This window comes from Sinocyclocheilus rhinocerous, unplaced genomic scaffold (genome assembly GCF_001515625.1).
Source record: "Sinocyclocheilus rhinocerous isolate Xijiao unplaced genomic scaffold, SAMN03320098_v1.1 scaffold3355, whole genome shotgun sequence".
Taxonomy (NCBI): Eukaryota; Metazoa; Chordata; class Actinopteri; order Cypriniformes; family Cyprinidae; genus Sinocyclocheilus; species Sinocyclocheilus rhinocerous.
This window is the reverse complement of record NW_015665856.1, coordinates 336,699-350,991: the sequence shown is the minus strand read 5'-3', so window position 1 is coordinate 350,991 and position 14,293 is coordinate 336,699. Positions and strand designations below refer to the sequence as shown.

General features: G+C 35.9%; 1 protein-coding gene across 4 annotated transcripts in view; it reads left to right on the top strand.

The window, feature by feature from the left end:
- Window positions 1-2,217: 2,217 nt before the first annotated feature.
- LOC107731604 (CAP-Gly domain-containing linker protein 4-like) overlaps window positions 2,218-14,293 on the top strand; it is a 54,325-nt gene continuing 42,249 nt past the window's right edge. For 2 of the 4 annotated variants that reach the window (XM_016542723.1, XM_016542722.1), the window contains exons 1-3: window positions 2,218-2,344; window positions 11,978-12,163; window positions 13,085-13,222. The gene's annotated coding sequence lies outside the window, so the exon portion shown is untranslated. Of the gene's footprint in view, window positions 2,345-11,977; window positions 12,164-13,084; window positions 13,223-14,293 lie in introns of those variants that run through there. The other 2 variants (XM_016542726.1, XM_016542725.1) reach the window with 2 other exon arrangements.

Genomic DNA, 14,293 nt, shown 5'->3' with positions numbered 1-14,293 from the left:
AGTCCACTACTCAGGCAGTTGGCTGTGTAATACATTTAAAAATGGTGTTGAGCCGTGCTGCAGTAGAGGTATTGAGCTGTTTGGCTGGAGGGGGCTGATGAGACATACTGTTAAACATTTTTAAGTGTGGGAAATGTGCCATAGAAATAAACTTGGGCTCATGTAACCTCTCTCATTCGGCACGAATCCAAATGTGTGCACTTTGCACATGCTTTGTGGGCATAAGTTATAATTGCATTATATAAGCTGCTTTGGAATATAAGTCGCAGCACATTTCAGATGATTAAAAAAAATAAAAAGATTCTTGAAAATAAGGTAACACTTATTTTTAATAGCATGACAGCCGAGCTGTTTACAACATAGTGTAGCTTTTCCAATAAAGAATCTGTTTTCTTTAACAGGTAGCAGTTTAGCATGACTAAATGCTGCATTGAAATTATCTTTTTATGAAAAAAATAAAAAATAAATCAAGCCAGCAATCAATAGTGAACTCTCTAAGCAGCCTGCAGCATTTTGCAATAGATTGTTTTGTTTTTTTGTTGAATTTGTTTAGCAATATCTGCTACACCATGCCACCCTCACAATAAAATAATCTCTGTATTGCTTTTAATAATAACTAAATTTACATCAGTTGCATGATTTAAAAAAAATCTCCTTAAATAGCTTCAATTTAGTTAGACACGTTATGTTAGTTGCTGGTAGTGAATCCACATACTTTTTTTAAAAGATTTGTTTGACCGCAGCTTAACTACTTTACATTATAAGTAGCTTGTTAGCTGGAGATTCTTTAAAGCTGACTCGTGGTATATACAGACAGGTGATAAATAAAAGGAAGATCCATCCTGGAAATCAATACAAAGTTGTTCTGAGAGATCTCCCTTGTTTTATGATGATTCTGTGATGCCATGTGGTGGCCCAACACCTTACTAAGACACTTTATGTTGGTTTTTCCTTTAACCTGTTGCTATTTCATTTAGGATGTTTTTATGCATGTCATTTTTGTGTTTTTAGACATGTTTTCATTGTACCTTATCTTTTTAGAATGATAAGGGCCAGTGTCCGGCTGATGTTGTTCCAGAGCCTCTAGACATGCCTCCAAACAGATTGTATGTATGTGTATATATATATATATATATATATATATATATACATATACACACACACTGAGTGTAATGTTGCGAACTAGTAAAACAGAGGCAACATGATAGATCACCAAGGAATTGTCTTTTTTGTGCATTAATCTGATTTTTTTTGTCTTGACCTGCCATATCTCTGACAGTTATAATATGATGGTATATAAGCATATGTAGTTAACTTGTCAGTGTAATTTCACTAACCAGCTAACTGGGCACAACAAAGCACCAAAAAAATTAGTCGTCTCTTCCAAAACCAGCTATGACTTTGACAAGTGTGTTCTAATAATATTTAACTAGTAATGGTTAATGTTTACTAAGTAGATAACCAGGTAAAATGTGATAAATCATTGACCAGTCTCTATTCAATTTTATTGCTTGTCTTAACCAGCCACAGTTGTGACAGTAAGAAACAGCAACATTTGAGCATAACTAGTGATTTGTGAGTGTCAGTTTTTTACGAATTAACCATGGAGTCCTCTTCCACTCCTCCATGACGACATCACGGAGCTGGTGGATGTTAGAGACCTTGCGCTCCTCCACCTTCCGTTTGAGGATGCCCCACAGATGCTCAATAGGGTTTAGGTCTGGAGACATGCTTGGCCAATCCATCACCTTTACCCTCAGCTTCTTTAGCAAGGCAGTGGTCGTCTTGGAGGTGTGTTTGGGGTCGTTATTATTTTGGAATACTGCCCTGCGGCCCAGTCTCCGAAGGTGAGATACTGTATGTTTGTTTGTTTATTCTTTTTTTTTTTTCTATGTTGAATATTTAGTGGCATTTTATCGGTCACATGCTTCCCAAAACAACTATGGTCGCAATTTCCGTCATTACCAATGCAGTTCAATAGAACTAACGACCATAGTTAGCTAGTTGGTTTTGGGAAACGCACCCCTGATGATATTTCGTCATATGTAGCAATAGTTTTTCTCACAATGTTACATTGCACCCTAGCAGGCAAAATTTTAATTCGCATTTCAATTATGATATCGACACACATAATATTAATCTTCACATATGTAATGTATATAGTTGGCGATGTCTGTTCTCAACAAAATAATTTCTTTCTGTCCCTCTCCAGGAATCTTCGCCCCCCTTTCTAAAGTCAGCAAACTATCAGAACACCGGAAAAGCAGTCCCCGCCAGCCCACCGCTCCCGTTCCCCACCCAAGACGGATTGACTTGGCACGAGTCACGTCCAAGGTCAACACAGGTACATCTCTCATTGACCCGGTTGCTTAATGATCCCCTTTACAGCTCACAAACCCAATATCAGGAGGAACCCAGCGGCCACCACAGACTCAAAACTAATTACCATCCCAGAGGACCTGCTTGATAAATAAACTTACACAAGTGTGAACCGCGACGGTGGTGATAAAGCAGTTGGCGTTACCGCTTTATTCTGTCCCCTTTGGTGTTGTAGGGATTATAAAAAGCCATGTGAGCACTGAGGAATCATTGAGGGAGTTAATATCACTTGTGTGCCATAACAGCGTTCACCCCAGGGCCCGTTTATACAGATGTGACACCCACCGATGTGTGGAGGGAATCACACTAACATGCATAAACTCTGCTTTTGTCACGTATACAAATGAAAGAGGACAAATGACTCATTTAAAGTCTTCATGTATTATCATACATGACAGAAAACCTCAGAGGGATTTCGTACAAGGGAAGGCGACAAATACTTTTGAAAATTATTCCTGTTGTGATGGCATATTCATTCTAAAATTATTTTAGAGTGTTAGGAAATAATTTTTGATCATTTCTTTATGATCATTATTTGTGATGGTTTTGTGAACCATATGGAATATTTATACTAAAACAAATAGCTAGGTTATATAGGTTATAGACATATTTTTTGACACTTTCTGTGCGTTACATTGTTAGGCCAGTATTTTATAATAATTAAGTGGATCACTGAATCATTCACTCAACTAATTCATTTAAAAAATAATTCAGGGACTAAATGTCACTACTTTGTATTGCCTTGAGACATGCAGTGGTTTGCACTATTTTTGTATGCAGAGCAAAAATAGACGAATCAAGAGTACTGTCTAAAATGTAGGATACACAATACTGTATTTCCTTTTGTTGAACTATTTTATAAAAGCAATATTAAACTTGCCGTCTTTCTTTTGAAAATCAATGTTGCTGTATGAATATCAGCTTGGCTGTAGTTATCTGCGAGCGAATCAAAGTCGTGCTGATTTTCAAAACAACATCTCTTGCTAATATGATACTAGCATATTCATAATGGATTTGATTATTTTCATATTATCATATTCTAGCCTACATTTTGAAACCATTTGGACCAATTGAAATTAACTACGAAACAAAGATTTTAATAAAAGTAGTTAAACGCAAATAATCATGACCAGTGACAGGACCAAAAATATCGTATTCTTAAATTATGATGTTGAATAAATGAATGAATAAGTAAATAAACAAACAAACACATACATACACACACACACATGCACACATAGTACTGTATATAAAAAGAAAAATGCTAATGTGTTAAAAAAAAAACTGATAAACATATCACCCACACACAGTTCTAAGGGCATCAGATTTAAGTACAGTATATGTAAGACCTAGATATCCTGTAATCTGCTGGGACTCTCATTTCTCATAAGATACGTCTGCGGAAAGAGGTAGTGTACCCTCACAGACTTCCATTAGTGCACTAATGCTGATAAACAGCAGTTCCTCTCATCACCTCTGTTACACTAGAGACGTTCCATTGCTCTTTCTGTGTGGCCTGCTGAGTGTTGGCTGGTCTTTACCAGGTTGGTGTTACATTGTTGATCTGTTTTCCTTTTATCTCAGAGACAAGCATTTCCACTGTGTCTTCCTCCAGGGCCCAGGTATTGTCCACTCAGACCGCTAAATGCAGACATATGGATCTCAATAGCTTTGTGTGGCAATAGCACTTTTATGAAGAGCCCTTAAGGCATTGTAATACGACAAATGTTTGTTCTACGGCAACATTTGCTCAATTGTCATGAAATGTCACAATGCAAAAATTCTTAATGTCCTGAAATGCTTAACTGTTTATTAACTATATATAAATGTGTAAATATTATTATTATTATTATTATTATTAATAAATTATTGTTTTCAGTTAGTTCACAGTGCTTATTTTAGTATCGCTGAGATACTATTATAGCTTTAAATATTTCGTATTAGTTTTTTTTTTCAATTTTATTTTATCATCACCATTATCACCATCATTTAAATTACTTTTTCATGAGTTTTCATTGTTTTTAATTAGTTTAATTTTTTTTTCTCGATAGTTTTACTAATTTTTACTTTTGGTTATTTTATTAGACTAAATAAAAAAGAGAAATTGGTTTTAGTTAGCTAAATATATTTTTTTTCTAGTATTATTATTTATTTTTTAAGGCAGGGGCACTCAGACATTTTTTCACACATTTATGAGATTATCATTTACATCTTTGTGAATATTTATCTCTAATATTTTGTGAAAATTTATCTTAAAATCTGGCATAGAGTTGTAAAACCTGAAAGAATTATCACAGCTTTTCAGAGAAGCAAAATTATATTTTATCGACAGCATTGTTCCTAAACCTCTTTGTCATGTTCTTGTCTGCACCTTCATGCATTTTCCATTTTCATTCTTTCATTTTGGTTGGGAGAGTTTGAGTCACACTGTGTGCATTAAGTCTAATATGCACATCCAAGGAAGGCGACAGAAAACGTGCTCTGTATGGCACTTGTGAGTCACTCGTGGACTGACTTCAAATGTGACGCACATTCAAACACCCAATTACCAGAATGCCTCTGCATGCACCTCCAACATGTTCACAAAAACCATATCCAAGCAACATGTTGTTTTTAAAATGACACTTTAACGATGTCACCGTCCTCTCGGCCACCACAGAAGAAACGACAGCTGCATGTTGTCCTCTAATCAGTGCCGTTTCAAGGTGTTTCTTTTTCACTTCTATTCCTGAGGTGATTTGAATAGTGGACCGTGGTGGATTTCCATGTTCCCCGTTGATTGATTGTCCAATGAAGCCAAACTTAATGAGCAGTTCTCACATCAGGCTGAACAGACTGGCAGTAATTTGTCATGAAAAAGAACGAGGGAGAAGTGGTGGGTTTGTTATCGCTGTAACCCTTTGTACTGTAGTAAATCTTTATATTTTTATGTGGTTGTATAACCATCTCAATTTCCTTTTGTTGTAAACTGTTGATATTTAGTGGAGGATCATTTTTCAAGAAAAAAACAAATAATAAAATAAAAAAAGTTTACATTAAAAGATCTCCAACCATATAATTTGCAAACTGAGAGAACTTATATATATATATATATATACAGTGGGTACGGAAAACTTTGGATCAAATAAATGCAGCCTTGGTGAGCAGAAGAGAATTCTTTTAAAAAACTACAAAAAAAAACATTAAAAATCTTACTGTTCAAAAACTTTTGACTGGTAGTGTAGGCTGATTATTCTTATAGATTGAAACAAATGTGCTTCAGCCAGAAAAAGGGGATGAAAAGTTCTCTGAGTCGCTGCAGAAAAAAAAAATTGAACAACAACAAAAACTGGAAATGTTGCTGGAGACGGGCTTATTTAAAATGAAAACTCATTCTCTGCCAGCAGGAGGCGCTTTTAGAGTGATAAAACTAGCGGTTTCTCCAGTAATGGCTGTAATCAAAGCAGCTCCGCTCATGAAAGCTTATTTATCAGATCAAATGAAAATGCCATCGAAACTTTTCTGAAGACAGTCCTTTCCCTTCAGAGATACATTCATATAAAACACCTGCGCCGTGTTATGATTTTGAAACGTGCAGTGCTCATGTTTATTCAACGAAGTCAAACGGCACAAATAAATCAATGTATGGGAAACACTGGTAATGTATATCGAAATATCGGAAATGTGTTTAAAAATCATATCACCGTTATTGAAAAAAATTATATCGCGATACATATTGATATCTGAATTAAATTGAATTCTTTTGTTGATTTCAGTATGATAAAAGGGTATTTCTTTGAGCAATGCGATCCATAAAGGCAGATGTTGAGTCTAGCACACGTTTAATGCTTTAGCTTTAGGGTGGGCCATAAATGTTTTGGCTGCATAAGAATGACTTCATAAGACTGTGCTGTGCATGTTGTGCTCTCATTTTGGGCATCTTTAAAACACTCCACGTACCCCATTTGAATTGACTGAACCAGATTTCATGGACACTTTTATAATTAATTTCCATTTTGCTACTTGTGATTCTAGTGTTTATTATGTTTAGCACAGCACAATGTGCAATTGTTTTCAAGCTTTATGTTCTAAAGATGCCGAAATTGCTTCTCCTCAGGATTCACCAGGGCAAAGTTAATTAGAACCTTTTAAAGTGAAAATCTGTTTTCTTGACTATGTAGCATATGTATTTGAAGGGCAACAGAGAAAATGTTGAGAATAAATATGTTCTACATTTCTTCTTGTGAGTCGGAGACCATATAAGAAACTAAAAGCGTTACTGTCTGCTTGACTAATGTTCCCAACAAATCTCAGCCATACTTTTATTATTTTCATTTTCATCTGTAGTGTCTCACTCTACAGCTCTTCATAACCACATGACTTCTGTTGTGTGTCTCTTTGTTTCTGTCTCTCAAATATCTGGATCTTGGATTGATTGATTGATTGATTGATTGATTTGTTTGTTTAAAATATGCACTACTTAATTGTGAAATTGCTTAAATATTAGTTCGTGGAGGATTTGTTTATACTAATTATTGTTTTAATAATTACCTGTTTAATTTATTAAACATTTGCTTATATTTTATCAGACTTTTGTTCTAGTCAAGTATAACATGAACTGCAGTGTTTCCACTGTTTTAGTAATGTCTGTCTGTTCATGGTATTTATTCCAGTGTTAATATTGAACTGGTTAGTCTTAACAATGTTTGTACAGGTCAGGGATGACTGTGCATATATTAGCATTTTAAGGGGTTCCTTGGGGACTGCGTGTCGAAACACTCCAATAGATGCTGCTTCTTTGTGTGAGCCTTGTGTACAGAACTAATGATTCTGATGCTTTTGTTTTTGTGATGTCAAACATGATGCACTTACCCTGTTTTACATGATTTATACAATGCTGAACAACTGTGGCCTCCAAACTCTAAAAGTATTTGAAAAGACTGATTGTATGAAATGTAATTCCACATAGGGCTGCATGATAAACAATGTTATATTGAGGTTGCGATAAAATGTATTCCGATAACGATAATAAGCTCTGGACATTTTTACTGGATATGGATTAATGTAACAGCAGAAATAAATGCAACAGACAGACAGCCAGTCAGTGTCTGTTGCTAATAAGTCTCTGTGTAAATGAATGGCACAGTTTCATCTGATAGACGAACTCAAACTCACGTGACGCCCAGAGTGATTTCAGCATCTGCGTCTCAATATATGAGATATGAACACATGCACACTTGTGAACCTAATGTCCAGAGCTGCTCTGAGAGTCACTTCACCAGCTTTACAACATTTAATTTGAGAAAAATAACAGTCAAATACACACTGAAACTGAAAGTAAAACTGAAAGACCTTCACGACAACCCGTCAAAATAAAAGTCTGGTTTAACGTAAAGAAATTATGACAAAAATATTTTACTATTACTGTTATTACTTTTAAAGGGGTCATATGATGCTGCTAAAAAGAACATTATTTTGTGTATTTGGTGTAATGAAATGTGTTTATGTGGTTTAAAGTAAAAAAACACATTATTTTCCACATACTGTACATTATTGTTTCTCCTCTATGCCCCGCCTTTTTGAAACGCGTCGATTTTTACAAAGCTCATCGGTCTAAAAAAGCGAGGTGTGCTGTGATTGGCCAGCTATCCAGTGCGTTGTGATTGGCCGAATACCTCAAGCGTGAGACGGAAATCTTACGCCCCTCACCATACTGTCGATGCCGTGTCCGGCCGGAGCGACGAGACAAAAACATGAAAACCCATTACAAACGAGGCATTTGTTGCATCCAGTGGGGACATAATTACTGATTATAATGACTTTATAATGATACTGTCTTTTTACGCGTTGCGTTGCATTGCATCGCATTTTGAGACTTTAGTCTTTGCAACTTTACAGATCTTGTTTATGCACCAAGAGCTTGTAACACTCCAAAGAGAAAGGAAAAATTGAAATCGCATCATATGACCCCTTTAAGTATTAATGATAATATTATATTTTTTTAAGGAATATACAACCAAGGTGTTTGTTTTTTATTAATTTATGCAGTTATACAGTGCTGTTGTGCAGCATTATATTTGAAAAAAATACATTACATTAAATGTTGTACATTAAATGTTTTCATTTCATTACATTTTAAAAGATTAATCAAATTGTTAAAGTTTTATTAATTCATTTAATTAGACAATTTTTAATGATGTATTTGTATTTAATCATAAAACACAGAATCCATAAATACATACATGCATACATACATAGAATCATACATGCATACATACATAAATACATACATACATAAAATAAATAAATTAATTAATAAAATGGAAAACAAAATTTAGCGGGGAATAAATATTTAATGGGGCCTTAAATTAAAAGGTAGCTCTGTGGAGTTTAATTATGAACAAACACATTATCTTTACATTGATTCTCAAGAATATCTAGTTAGCCCCCTCAGGTTCACATATAGAGCAAAGTATGCACAGGTACAGTTCATCACATTATTTAAGGAAAAGTTCCATTAACAGTTAAAAATGTTTTTGTCTTAATATCATTTTAAACAGTAAATTGTTTATCTTTGAAATTTTCTTTCACTGACAATCACTACAATGATATTGTATTTTGATGTTATGTTATATAATGGTACTAAGTATGCCTTTAACTCTACCTTTTAGTCGTTTGCTTTTCATACGTCTCTACCTCCAAGAACAGTTAAAAGATGTCCTTGGAATTTAATTCATTCCTCCAGCACCACTGCCACCTCTTAAATGAGGGTGGGCTAATACATTGGTCTGAGATAACATTTTTGGACTTTGTATTTTAACAGCAGACTGTGTTTGGGGGCATTACCGCCTGTTCCAAAAGTCTTGGCTCTCGCTTATCAATTAGCCTCTAAACTTGTTTAATTAATGAACTCTTTAGCCCATGAAGGTCTGTGAATATGATGGCTTAATTAGAGCCCTCATTCCAAAATGCTTTCCGAGGGCTGGAAGGTTAAAGCTGCTTCTCTCGTGTGGCCTATTTCTTGGTCCTTTAAGTGCAGTAGATAATGTTTTTAGGTCTTGTTAGATGTCTGCAGTGCTCTGCCAAGGCTTGGGCACTTTCCCATGGTTCCACAAGATTAACATTTGGCTGGAACTCAGACAGGCTTCAAAGACTCCATATTAAAGGCCTGGAATGCTAAAATAATTAAATAAAGTGACTTTTGCATTTAGTGTCTATTGGTAGATTTTTGTTTTTATTAGTTTTAAAGGAACAACTTTGAACAAACTTTTTACTCTTATGTATTAAACCTTACCTTTTACCATCTGAGCTAAAGACATGGATGGTAAATCAAATCATGTGGCTCGTTGAAGAGAGGTGTGATATGGTTTTTCAAAGCCATCTACCATTTATATTTGGTAGACGATAAAATAGATGAAAAATCCCATAGGCTTGCATTGGGAGAGGGATCTGAGCCATACCTAGGGATCAGAATTTCATTGACAATAATTTGTATTTTTTATAATTTTATATTTTATTTTATTTTACACAGTTCAACATTAATGTCAAATGCCTAGTTCAAAGAATTGCAGACTTTATGTAGCATTTTCTTTTAGCTGCATGTGGATTTGTAGTGTAAACATTTTATGAAAACCAACACTGAGGTGATTAATGGCTTTGCCCCAAATTTTGTGAATTAACATAGTGTTAATATGGCCACTCTTCCATTAATCTGTAGTAAATAAAAATAGAAATATTATTTTCTGTTATTTTTCCAATGGCGTTTGAGGTTTTGTCATTCTGCCAAAATAAATAGTTTGAAATTCACTCAGTCTGAAGTCAGCTGGGAAGCACGTTGTTTAGCAGCATTCTCATAGCATGTCACGTGACCTTTAGATGTTGGCAAGCCTCAATTGCTATGTCAGATACTTGTGCCTGTTCAGTTTTAATATTTATTTTTTCAGTGCATGGACTGATTTTTGTGCTGCTCATATTTGTAGAGGTTTTGCACCTGTTTTCCATGCTAATTATTTAGTATGATAATCACTGGTTAATTATTTAATTGGTTTGACCACTTAGTGACATTATAGAGCTTAGCTGAATTCTAGTGCTAATTCATGTAATGCTTCTCCTGCAATTACTGATTGCAGAGTTATGAACCTTTAACACTTGGCTCATCAAGCGACATTCACACTGACAGCTATTTGCAGTGACAAAGTGACCTGAAGTCAGTAATTTTCAGTGATAGTTGGCAGTATGACGTGACATGAGTGGCAGCAACCAGTGTGGATTAGGGCTGTCAAAAAATAAATAAAATCGAATTTCGAATATTCGTCAAATTTAAAATAAAAATCCACATTCGAATGCAAAAATGTTGCATTCGAATTTTAGGTGTGCGTTAAGGAGGCAGCCTTATCAGTGGCGCACGAGATGCAATGACGATGTAAGTTAGTTTATCCAGTTGAAGCCACTAGATGCGGCGCTGCTGCGTTGTTAATTACAAACATTGCGGGAAAAGAGAACATCAATACGGAGAATAAGTTGTTTACGTCAAAACTGAAACCAAGCCGTTCACACAGAACATTATTGTTCCAGCCACAATTAATCACAACAATGTATATACAATTACAAATGATTATATATAAATTGTCAGTTTGTTGTTTTATACACATGCACAGACATTATTTCATACACGACATAGTCGTGAGATGCAAGAAATAGACATATGGCAAGGAATCTGTAGACGCGCCCATAACAACAAACGACAATACTTTATTTAACCTTTTCTGATAAGAAGTGTGTGCTGCAAACGCGAGCATTTTTGACGGTCGTTTCTGTCCAGTCTGCTCGTTTTATCATGTTTAACCACAGCTGTCGTCGTTTTTTTGTCTGGCAGTGGCAGCAGATATGCGATCAAATTTCTAATTTGAGGCTGTATTACGTCGATTCTGGCACCCAACATCACAAGATGATATTTTAACCTCCTTATGTAGCCGAATCTGCGCTGGTTTGAATGGGTCGCCTCCAGTTTCCTCTTTGTTTTGCTGCCTCCCGCTAGCGCTGTGACGTCGGCTGATCCTAGTTACCTGTGGTTGACCTGGCCTGTGCGTCACTCAGAAGACAACAGGCCAATCAGAAGAGAGGCTCATGAATATTAATTAGACAGGCCAAAATCGACCTGTTCTCAGCAGAGCTCCTGAGAAAGGAGCTGTAAAAATATATTGAGATGGTTTTTGGTACTTATACCACAAATATATATTCTTAAGGACATCAAAACCTAAAATAAAACTCCAGAAAGGTGTAAAATATGGGACCTTTAAAGTTTACCTTTATGCAAATGAGTAACACAACGTGGCGAATACCAATAGAAGTGGAGCGCAAGTGATTTCCCTTGCATGATATATTATTTAGGCAAGAAGGAGGAGAGGTTAATGGTAACTGGGAGTAATTTTCCTGTTCTATACAATTTTATTCTGCGTGATTTATTGTCTGCATCATATCATGAAAGCTTTTTTTTTTCTGCAGTTTCTGTACACTTTCCCCTTAAGAATCAGTGGCACCTCCAAGAAATGTTAAATTCTGAGAGACGATGGATGGATTTGTTATAGTTCAACTCTATCTTTTCTTTCTGTCTGTACAGGTCTTCTTTCACGCAGTTGTTCCACCTCCTCTTCCTCTTTGGACTCCAGACAAACATCCAGGCGACCACCGCGGCCACTCCCACGTCAAAGACCACCGCTGCGGCCATGGCAGGAACGGACCCCTCCTAGCACCAGATCTACTCCTCCTCCTCCCTCCCGTTCCCTCACCGCCACGCCACACTCTGGTACGTCCTTGTTGCAAACTCTAGTTTTTACGGTACTATCTACAGTAAATAGTATTTTGTATTTGTAAATAATAATGTCCATTAACATTATCACAAAATAAACCCTGAGGAGGGATCAGATTCTTAACACAGTCTTGCATCACCCACAAGGGCAACGACTAATCCCACAGCAAACATAAATTAGTAGATCATCAAAAAAAAACTTAATAACGCATTATCCCTTTGCTGAGTCTTGTTCTGCTGTACACTATTCACAGCATTTACAGATATCCATAAACTTGAGAAGCATGAGAAGGTTTAATGTTGTTTAAAGTTTCTCCCTCCTTGCATTTCTACAAAATCTGCATAGCTACAGTAGCTTCTTATTTTATTTTATTTTTTCTTAGGGACAATCCTTGATCATTTCCTGCACTCTCTCAGATTATTTGAAGACATTTTCTTCATTTAAAAACTGTAATAATATTTATTTATTTACTTACTTACTGCCATGTTGCAAGTATTTAGCATAACAATGCGTCTAAGTGTCTGTAACTTTCCCAAGTATTTGTAACCTTTTCCAAGTAACCTTTCTACATATCTGGTCACTGGACACATGAAATTTACTATACAATTAACATTTTAATGTATAATATTATGATACATTAACTGATGCAACTTCCCCTACCCCCTCCTATATTTTGAGTATAATATGCGTAATGTTTTTAAACGGATATTAATAGTAGAAGGTTCATCCATATAGTGGTAATTTTTCAAAGTTGATGTTTTGGCATAATTTCTGTGTTTAGGTTTCCGTAGTATTCATTTTTCTTTTTTAATTTCCTTTTTCTTTTGTAAACAATGATAACTACATTGGATAGCAATTATAGAGTGCATCTGTAAGAGATTAAGATGTTTTGGATACATTTTTTTTTTTCTCATCAGTAATTGCTCGCAGCAGGACCCCTTCAGCCAGCAGCACAACACAAGAGAGCCTAGAGGTGCATTTGGGGGAGCGTGTATTGGTGGTGGGACAAAGGACAGGGGTTGTCCGATATTACGGCAAGACCAGTTTTGCTCCAGGTATGACACTGTTGCCTTTCTAACAACCTCCTGCAGTGTACGATAACTCTGGAAAGTGCATTGCAGGTCGGGGTTAATTGCACATTTAGAGAAATTCGATGGCTACTCCTTTGCCAATGTTCTTGAATCGCTCTCCGTTATTTAACCTCTGAATGAATTAAAGCCATATTTCAGTAGCAGCATAAATGTTCCAAGATGTCTAATATCACACAATGGAGAGAGAAACATTTTATAAATGAGTAAAAGGCCAGCCACTCAGATTCGCTTAACAGATTATCCAGATGAAAACTTGAGGGGTGTCATTAAATGAGGGGTGTCAATTATTAAATTATAGCATTTTCATTGTAAATAGCATGAAATAAATAAGTAAATTAATAAAATAATACATGTTCCGGCCTTTGTTTTGGCCGTGGAAGCATGGTAGCGGGCTTTGTCTTGAACGCACTTCATTCCACGAAACGTTTATTCATTCTTATTTATTTAGGTAAATAATTGACCAACAAAAAACATATTAAAATTAAGATACAAATTATACCAAACAAAACTCCTTTCAAAAAAAGGGATTCTACAAACAAAAACGTAAGAAGTGGTAAAAAAATTATGTCTGACCCACTTCCTTTCTTCCGGCGTACTGCCGTCCGATTTACCACACCAGTGTTTCCCCTGCCATTATATTAGGGGGGCGGCCCGCCCCAACCAACGGCACCCTCCACCCCCCTCGAAGGTCAAGTTAATTTTATTTAATTATATTTTCTCTATATCACCAGATCACAACAGAAGTAATTTAAAGTTACCTTTCCGATAGAACGGGTCTATACCTTGTTATTTTATTAAACAAACTAAATAGCCTTATGTTATTTATCTTATTTACACGAAGGCATGTCATTTCGGTCTCTATGTTATGGTCGCGCTCTCTGTATAACGCAGAGCGGAGTTCCGCCCCGATGCGCGCGCACACACACACACACTCACACACACGTATGCGCACTCCCACTAGTATTTGTAAATATTAAGCCGCAAAACGACTATTTAAATATGAATTCTGCGTGTCTATGTGTTAATGAATGGCGC